Source organism: Ailuropoda melanoleuca, unplaced genomic scaffold (genome assembly GCF_002007445.2).
Source record: "Ailuropoda melanoleuca isolate Jingjing unplaced genomic scaffold, ASM200744v2 unplaced-scaffold2250, whole genome shotgun sequence".
In the NCBI taxonomy this organism is placed as follows: Eukaryota; Metazoa; Chordata; class Mammalia; order Carnivora; family Ursidae; genus Ailuropoda; species Ailuropoda melanoleuca.
Window position 1 is genome coordinate 80,469 of NW_023192171.1, and position 9,127 is coordinate 89,595.

Below are 9,127 nucleotides of genomic sequence, written 5' to 3' on the forward strand. Positions count from 1 at the left end.
GGCATATATATTTATGATTGTCATATCCACTTGTTGGATACATCCTTTAAGAATAATATAGTGCCCTTCTGTATCTCTAACTATAGACTTAAGTTTAAAATCCAATCTATCTGATATAAGAATTGCTACCCCAGCTTTCTTTTGAATTCCTTTTGTGTGAAAGATAGTATTCCATCCCTTTACTTTCAGACTGAATATATCTTTAGGTTCAAAATGAGTCTCTTGTAGACAGCAAATGGATGGGTCGTTTCTTTTTATCCAATCTGCAACCCTGTGGTGTTTTATGGGAGCATTCAGGCCATTTATGTTGGGTCTGAGTATTGAGAGATATGATTTTAATGATCCCATGTTGCCTGTAAAGTCTTTGTTTCTATAGATTGTGACTTTCTGTTCTCTATCACTCTTGGGGCCTTTTTACCTTTATAGAACACCCCTTAATATCTCCTATAGGTCTGGTTTCATGGTTATGAAATAGGTCAGTGACTGGCGATTCTGGAAGGTCTTTATCTCTCCATTAATTCTGAATGACAGCCTTGCTATGTAAAGGATCCTTGGCTGTATGTTTTTCTCTAAAAGAGCTTTAAAAATGCCCCCCCAACTCTTTCTCTCATTCCAGGTCTGTGTAGACATGTCTGACATAATTCTGATACCCTTGCCTTGGTACTTGAGAAATTTCTTTGCCCTGGCCACTTTCAATAGTGTATCCTTGTATCTAATATTTGTGAATTGCACTATGATGTGAAGTGGCGTAAGTTTGTCGTGTTTGATCTTGGGTGGGGTCCTCTCTGCCTCTTGGACATGAATGCTTGTTTCTTTTGCTAGATGAGGGAAGATTTCATTTACAATTTGTTAAATATCTCTTCTAGACCTCTGTTATTCTCCACCCCCTCAGGGATGCCGATGATACTGACATTGGATCATTTCATCATGGATGGCTCTGGAGGAGATAATGCTAAGTGAAATAAATCAAGCAGAGAAGGACATTATCATATGGGTTCTCTCATCTATGGAACATAAGAAATAGGAAGATTGGTAGGAGAAGAAATGCATAAAGAATGGTTGGTAATAAGAAGGGGGAATGAAGCATGAGAGACTATGGACTCTGAGAAACAAACTGATGGCTTCAGAGGGAGGGTGGTGGGGGAAAGGATAGGCTGGTGATAGGTCATAAGGAGGGCACATATGGCATGCTGCACTGGGTGTTATACGCAACTAATGAATCATGGGACTTTACATCAAAAACCTGGGATGTACTGTAAGGTTGATTAATGTAATATAATAAAAAATTTCAGTAAAATAAAAAATTTAAAAAATAGGATCCAACAGTACATTAAAATGATTATCCATCATGACCAAGTGGGATTAATCCCTGGGATGCAAGAGTTGTTCAACATTTGCAAATTGATCAGTGTGATAGATCATACCAACAAGAAAAGTGTCAAGAAACTTGTGAACCTCTCAACTGATGCAGAAAAAGCATTTTACGAAAGACCACATCCTTTCCTGACTAAAACACTTCAGTGTATAGGATAGAGGGTACATCCCTCAATCTCATAAAAACAATCTATGAAAAGCCTACAGTGAATATCATTCTCAATGGGAAAAGCTGGAAGCCTTTCCCTTAAGATCAGGAACATGATAAAGTTGCCTACTCTCACCACTATTATTCAACTTAGTACTAGAAGTCCTTGCAAAATCAATCAGACAACCAAAAAGGGTAAAAAGATATCCAAATTGGCAAAGAAGAAGTCAAAGTGTCTCTCTTCTCAGATGACATGAAACTTTATATGGAAAATCCAAAAAATCCACCCCCAAAATACTAGAAGTTATAAAGCAATTCAGTAATGTGGCGGGATACAAAATCAATGCTCAGAAATCAGTTGCATTTCTATACACAAACAATGAGATTGAAGAAAGAGAAATGAGGAAATCCATTCCATATACAATAGCACCAAAAACCATATGTTATCTCGGAATTAACTTAACCAGAGATGTAAAGGACCTATAGTTTAGAAACTATAAATCCCTCTTGAAAGACATTGAAGAAGACACAAAAAGGTGGAAAAAACATTCCATGCTCATGGATCAGAAGAATTAAGATAGTTAAAATGTCTATGCTACCCAGAGCAATCTACACTTTCAATGCCATCCCGATCAAAATGCCAATGACATTTTTCAATGAACTGGAACAAACAGCCTTTAAATTTGTGTGGAACCAGAAAAGGCCCTGAATCACCATGGAATTGTTGAAAAGGAAAAACAAAGCTGGGGGCATCACAATGCTGGATTTCGAGCTGTACTACAAAGCTGTGATCACAAAGACAACACGGTACTGGCACAAAAACAGACACATAGACCAATGGAAGAGAATAGAGAACCTAGAAATGGACCCTCGGCTCTTTGGGCAACTAATCTTTGACAAAGCAGGAAAAAACATCCAGTGGAAAAAAGACAGTCTCTTCAATAAATGGTGCTGGGAAAAATTGGACAGCTAAATGCAAAAGAATGAAACTTGAACACTGCCTCACACCATGCACAAAGATAAACTCCAAATGGATGAAAGACTTTGATGTGAGACAGGAATCCATCAAAATCCCTGAGGAGAACATAGGCAGCAACCTCTTTGACATCGGCCACAGCAAATTTTTCATGACACATCTCCAAAGGCAAGAGAAACAAAAGAAAAAATGAACTTGTGGGACTTCATCAAGATAACAAGATTCTGCACAGCCAAGGAAACAGTCAAAAAACCTAAGAGGCAGCCCACAGATTGGGAGAAGATATTTGCGAATGACACTACAGATAATAGACTGGTATCCAAGATCTACAAAGAACTTCTCAAACACAACACACAAGAAACAAACAAATCCAAAAATGGGCAGAAGATATGGACAAACACTTTTCCAATGAAGACATAAAAATGGCTAACAGACACATGAAAAAATGTTCAAAATCTTTAGCCATCCGGGAAATTCAAATCAAAACCACACTGAGATACCACCTTACGCCAGTTAGAATGGCAAAGATAGACAAGGCAAGAAACAACAATTGTTGGAGAGGATGTGGANCAACCACAAGTGTTGGAGAGAATGTAGAAAAAGAGGATCCATCTTACACTGTTGGTGGGAATGCAAGTTGGTACAGTCACTCTGGAAAACAGTGTGGAGGTCTTTAAAAAGTTAAAAATTGAGATACCCTATGATCCAGCCATTGCACTACTGGGTATTTACCCCAAGGATATAGGCATAGTGAAGAGAAGGGCCATATGCACCCCAATGTTCATATCAGCATTGTCCACAATAGCTAAATCATGGAAGGAGCCAAGATGCCCTTCAACAGATGACTGGATTAAGAAGCTGTGGTCCATATATACGATGGAATATTACTCAGCCATCAAAAGAACGATTTCTAAACATTTGCTGCAACATGGACGGGACTGGAGGAGATAATGCTAAGCGAAATAAGTCTAGCAGAGAAAGACAATTACCATAAGGTTTCACTCATTTATGGAACATAAGATTATACGAAGATCGGCAGGAGAAAAAAGGGAAAAAGAGAGGGAGGGTAAACAGAAGGGGTAATGAACCATATGAGAGTATGGACTCTAGGAAACAAACTGAGGGCTTCAGAGGGGAAGGGGTGGGGGAATGGGATAGGCTGGTGATGAGTATTAAGGAGGGCACATATTTCATAGTGCACTGAGTTCTATATGCAAGTAATGAATCATGGAGCTTTACATCACAAAGTAGGGATGTACTGTATGGTGACTAACATAATATAATAAAAAATATTATTTTAAAAAAATGGTGGATTTGGCTATAATAAAGACTTCCTAAAATTTTGAATTGTAGCTGGTTCCAACAGAATCTGTTGGCTTATTCTTAAGAACAATTTAGAAATTATTCTTAAGAAAATATTAGAAAACATAATTCGTATATTTATATATATTAAGAAGTATATATAATGATGAATAGTGGTTCATCACAGGATGCAAGGCCTCTTATATTTAGTAATAAATGAATGTAATTTGCTTTATTACTATGTTAAAAAAGAAAAATCCCATGATCTCATCAAACAATATATAAAAAGCATTTGACACAATTCAAAACCTATTCGTGATAATAAATGTGAATGAATAAACTAATGAATATGATCAGAATTCTCAGAGAATGAAAAGTAGAGGAGCACATCTTCAGTTTGTTAAAGTATAAAACACCTACATCTAACACATGTGGAGGTGAATCACTGAAAGCTTTCCCCCTCAGGATGGGACCAAGACAATCATGTCCAATCTCAACACTGCTGTTCAATATAGGGTTGGACATTCCAGACAGACCCATAGGCAAAAAAAATTAATGAGAGGCATACAGACTAAGAAGAACAGAGAAAAATGTCCCTATTTTCAGGATAGAGAATGACCTACAGGAAAAATACAAAGAAAGCTACAAATAGGTATATAAAAATTTAATTCCAAAAGTAATAAGTAATTTCAGGAAGGTCTTCAAAAGATGATTTAGATGTGTATATCCTAGCCATAAACATGTGAAAACTGAATTAAAATACCACTTAAAACCACTGAACACAAATATTTATGTGCATATTTAACAAAACAAGTACAGGGTATGGATGCTGAACTTTGGACAATGCTGGTGAAAGTAACCAAACTCAATCTGGAAACAATGCAAATAATGTTTTATTTTTAATAACTATTTATTTCTAAAATTCCATGTTTTTTGTTTTGTTTTAGTCACTCACAATCCCTGAGATCAAGACCTGAGCTGATATCAAGAAGTTGGATGCTTACTTCATGGACACACCCAAGTGCCCTGCAAAGACATGTTCTGCCCATGGATTAGAAGACTCAATATAGTCAAGGTGTCATTTTTTCACAAATTGTATAAAAGTTTAATTTATTTCCTATCACAAAGTAGGTTGGTATGGATGGAGGAATGGACACACTGGTCAATGTAACAGAAAACAAAACCCAGAAACAGACCCAAAAAGTATGGATTATTATTTTTCGTGTGTGTGTGTGTGTGTTTCAAGGAATATTTAATAGCAAGGTAGATAGCATGTATTTATCTAACAGGACACTTTTATATCCCTGAAGCTAAAGTGAAACATCCTGTTCATTGGGTAAAAATGGCCTGCGTAATGTGTGTAAACTTCAATGCAATAATACTATAATTATAATTTCAGAACTTCAGAATGTGAGTGTCCATGTTCCTTTTTTTCATATGGAAAAAGCAAATTCTTTTGAAATTGTTTGAGGTTTGGACAAAAATTCCACAGCTCTGTTCTCAGGATCACTCTGCAGAGTCTTTGTGATCCAGATGACACAAAGGAAGCTTCAACCTTCTGGAGAAGACATTCCAGCTTCTGTGATCTCATTAGTCAGGAGAATGTTGTGCGGGAATGAAGAACCTGTTTCTTTCCACAGATGTTATCCCATAAGCCTCCTTCTGCTGCTACCATTGTTCAACTGGGCTCAGGTTCACACCCACAAGCTGATCTGATTCTCAATGTTCTGCTTGAACCTTAGCATTTCCTGAAAGTCAAAACCAGAGTTCTGGGCAAGAACCTTGGGAATCATGAGCTTGAACTCCAAGTTGGATCCTGCCTTTAACACTGGGCTTATACTTAGCCAAGGCTTCTGCCACTGCTGCCTTCACTGCCTCAGCACCTGGAACAGAACCATCACCAATAGCATCCTTAACAGCCCACAAGCCATCTCTTACTGCAACTTGGTTTGAGTGTGCTTGCTTGGTCTTTTGACCAATAATGTGACAGAGCAGGGATTGTTGTATTTCTCAATAAAGGTGAGTTTCTCTTCTCCCAATGTGTACTCATACACAAGTCCTGCATGTCCCAAACAATCAGGATTTGGGTCATTAAAGAAATGAGAGCTACTTCACTGCAAACAAGAGTCAGCCTTTCTATATTTCTCCTTTTATTTCTAGGGAGGGCTAGTGTGCCTTCTTTTGCAAGAGCATCTAAGGACAAGGGGTCAGTTCTCTTTTGATCAATAACAACAAATCCTTTATCTGAATCACCACAGACTTTCTTTTCCAGTTCAACTATTCTTTGAACTCTACCTTCAATAAATTTTCTTTCAGCTTTATGAGTTTCTCTCTCCCTTCCACACTCATGTAAAAAAAAAAAGCCAGACTTCACTTCTGTTTTTTCATATTCTCATGACACAATGCATGCGAGGAGGTATATGAAACTTCTACTCTTTTTTTCAATATCAGATACAGCACCCCATGGTCCAAAACAAGATGATTACAGCCTCTGCTAAGACATCAGCAAGTTTAGCACATACTTTAGTGTGTTCTGGCCACATCTATGAGTGCTTCTTTGTGCAATTCTTTGCTTACTTTGACTTGTTCCAAAAACTGAAATGCCTTTTCCTGTGTAACTTTAAATTATTTGGTTATTATTCTGGGATGAAGACCTTCAGAAAAGTAGAGATCTACCTGTTTCAGCACCTTCCCAATGACTGGAAATCAAGAGTTGGTTGCTTACCCACTGAGCCACCTATTATCACAGGATAATTAAGAAAAGGTCACAAAAATCTTTTATAGAAAGGATAGCCATTTGGACAAATGACCACATAACAATTGGATATCCATAGGGGGTAATGAATATTACCTAAACCTCTCACCTTATAAAAAAATTCACTAAATATATCCTATGCTTAGCTGTAAAACATAAAGCTATAAGCTTTTAGAAGAAAACAGAAGAATATCTTCAAGATCCTAGGGTTCATGCAAACATGTTTAGACAAGATACCAAAATCACAACCCATAAAGAAAACATAGCTGATAAATTGGACTTCATCAAGACAAATTCATTCTTATTCCTTTACTTTCTGAATTAGGCAACTAAATTACCTGAAAAATATAAGACTAAAATATAAGTCAATTTATGGGAGAGTAGTTGGAATCCACTGCTTTAATGAACACAGTTATAGAACACTCAAAATGTATTTTCATATTCTAAATTGCATACCAATGGAGGGATATGATGTTTGCAGTATCTTCTCTGGGGTGCCAGTGATTTACATTGTAATTTAGGTGAATTATTGCATCTCACATAGACCAGGACTCCTTCTGAGAATGAAAAACAGAACAGTAATCATGGGCAGCACTATAGATTCACACCATCAATGAATCAGACCACTTGTAAATAGACAGGGTCCTGGTAAATTGGAGAAACCAGCTGGGCTTTCATGGGTTTGGTCCATGGTAAGGTGTGTGCCCTGTGACCAGGAGGGGGTGCTGTGGGACTGCCCTGTGGTCTCCATGTAGCTGCTCAGTGAGGACCATTCACTCAAAGGAGCCTAAGAAAGAGGACTGGGCCCTGTGCTTCTTGATGGGGATTCAGCAGCTGTGTCCTCTCATCCCAGGCAGAATCCCCTGAGCAGGGAGTTGTGTGTGGTCTCAGCAGGTGCTTCCTCCCAGGGCTCTCCCCAGGGGGTGAAGCCATCCCCCATCCTCCTCAGTGTGTGGTGTGAGCTGAGCTCCAGCACCAGGGCTCAGGGAAGGGCTGGGAAGTCACTGGATGAGACTTATTTGCATGGACAGCCCCTTCTGGGGCAGACGGTGGAGGAGAAAAGGAGGCCTGGGGCAGCCCAGTGCACTAATGGGGACTAGAGTCTGTGTCACCATGGCCTGGACTCTTGTCCCCTCATGTTCCTCTGTCACTACACAGGTAGGAACAGGCCTTGGGGATCAGTTCTCAGCTCTCAGCCTGTGTCGTCTCCTCTTCTCAGAGATTTGAGGGAATTTACTCTGACTCCTGCCCCATCACTCATATGTGTCTGTTCTTACAGGTTCCATCTCCCAGCTTGTGGTGACCCAGCCACCCTCCCTCTCTGCATCTCTGGGAACAACAGTCAGACTCACCTGCACTCTGAGCAGTGACATCAGTGTTGATATTTACCCCATATTGTGGTACCAGCAAAAGCCAGGGAGCCCTCCTCAGTACCTCCTTACCTATGTAATAGACTTACACAAACACCAGGGCTCCGGGGTCCCCAGACACTTCTCTGGATCCAAAGTTCCTTTGCCAGTGTAGGGCTTCTGCTCAACTCTGGGTTGCAGGCTGAGGACCAGGTGGATTATTACTGTCAGTCATTTGATGTTAGTGGTGGACACAGTGACACAGGTAGATGAGGAAGTTGAACAAAAACCTGAGTCTGCCTCAACAAGATCCATGCTAATAGAATCCAACAGTACATTAAAAGGATTATCCATCATGACCAAGTGGGATTCATACCTGGGATGCAAGCATGGTTCAACACTCGCAAATCAATCAATGTGATACATCATATCAACAAGAAAAGACTCAAGAACCATATGATCCTCTCAATTGATGCAGAAAAAGCATTTGACAAAATACAGCATCCTTTCCTGATTAAAACCCTTCAGAGTGTAGGAATAGAGGGTACATTTCTCAATCTCATAAAAGCCATCTATGAAAAGCCTACTGCAAGCATTATTCTCAATGGGGAAAAGCTGGAAGCCTTTCCCTTAAGATCAGGAACACGACAAGGATGCCCACTCTCGCCACTATTATTCAACATAGTACTAGAAGTCCTTGCAACAGCAATCAGAAGACAAAAAGGGATCAAAGGTATCCAAATCGGCAAAGAAGAAGTCAAACTGTCTCTCTTTGCAGATGACATGATACTCTATATGGAAAACCCAAAGGAATCCACTCCCAAACTATTAGAAGTTATAGAACAATTCAGTAAGGTGGCAGGATACAAAATCAATGCCCAGAAATCAGTTGCATTTCTATACACGAATAACGAGACTGAAGAAAGAGAAATTAGGGAATCCATCCCATTTACAATAACACCAAAAACCATACGTTACCTTGGAATTAACTTAACCAGAGACGTAAAGGACCTATATGCTAGAAACTATAGATCACTTTTGAAAGATATTGAGGAAGACATAAAAAGATGGAAAAATATTCCATGCTCATGGATTGGAAGAATTAACATAGTTAAAATGTCCATACTACCCAGAGCAATCTACACTTTCAATGCTATCCCGATCAAAATACCGAGGACATTTTTCAAAGAACTGGAACAAATAGTCCTTAAATTTGTATGGAA

The 9,127-nt window shown here is 39.0% G+C and overlaps 1 pseudogene; it reads right to left on the reverse strand.

The window, feature by feature from the left end:
• Nucleotides 1-4,881: 4,881 nt before the first annotated feature.
• On the reverse strand, nt 4,882-7,246 carry LOC105235103 (annotated as a pseudogene).
• Nucleotides 7,247-9,127: the final 1,881 nt, after the last annotated feature.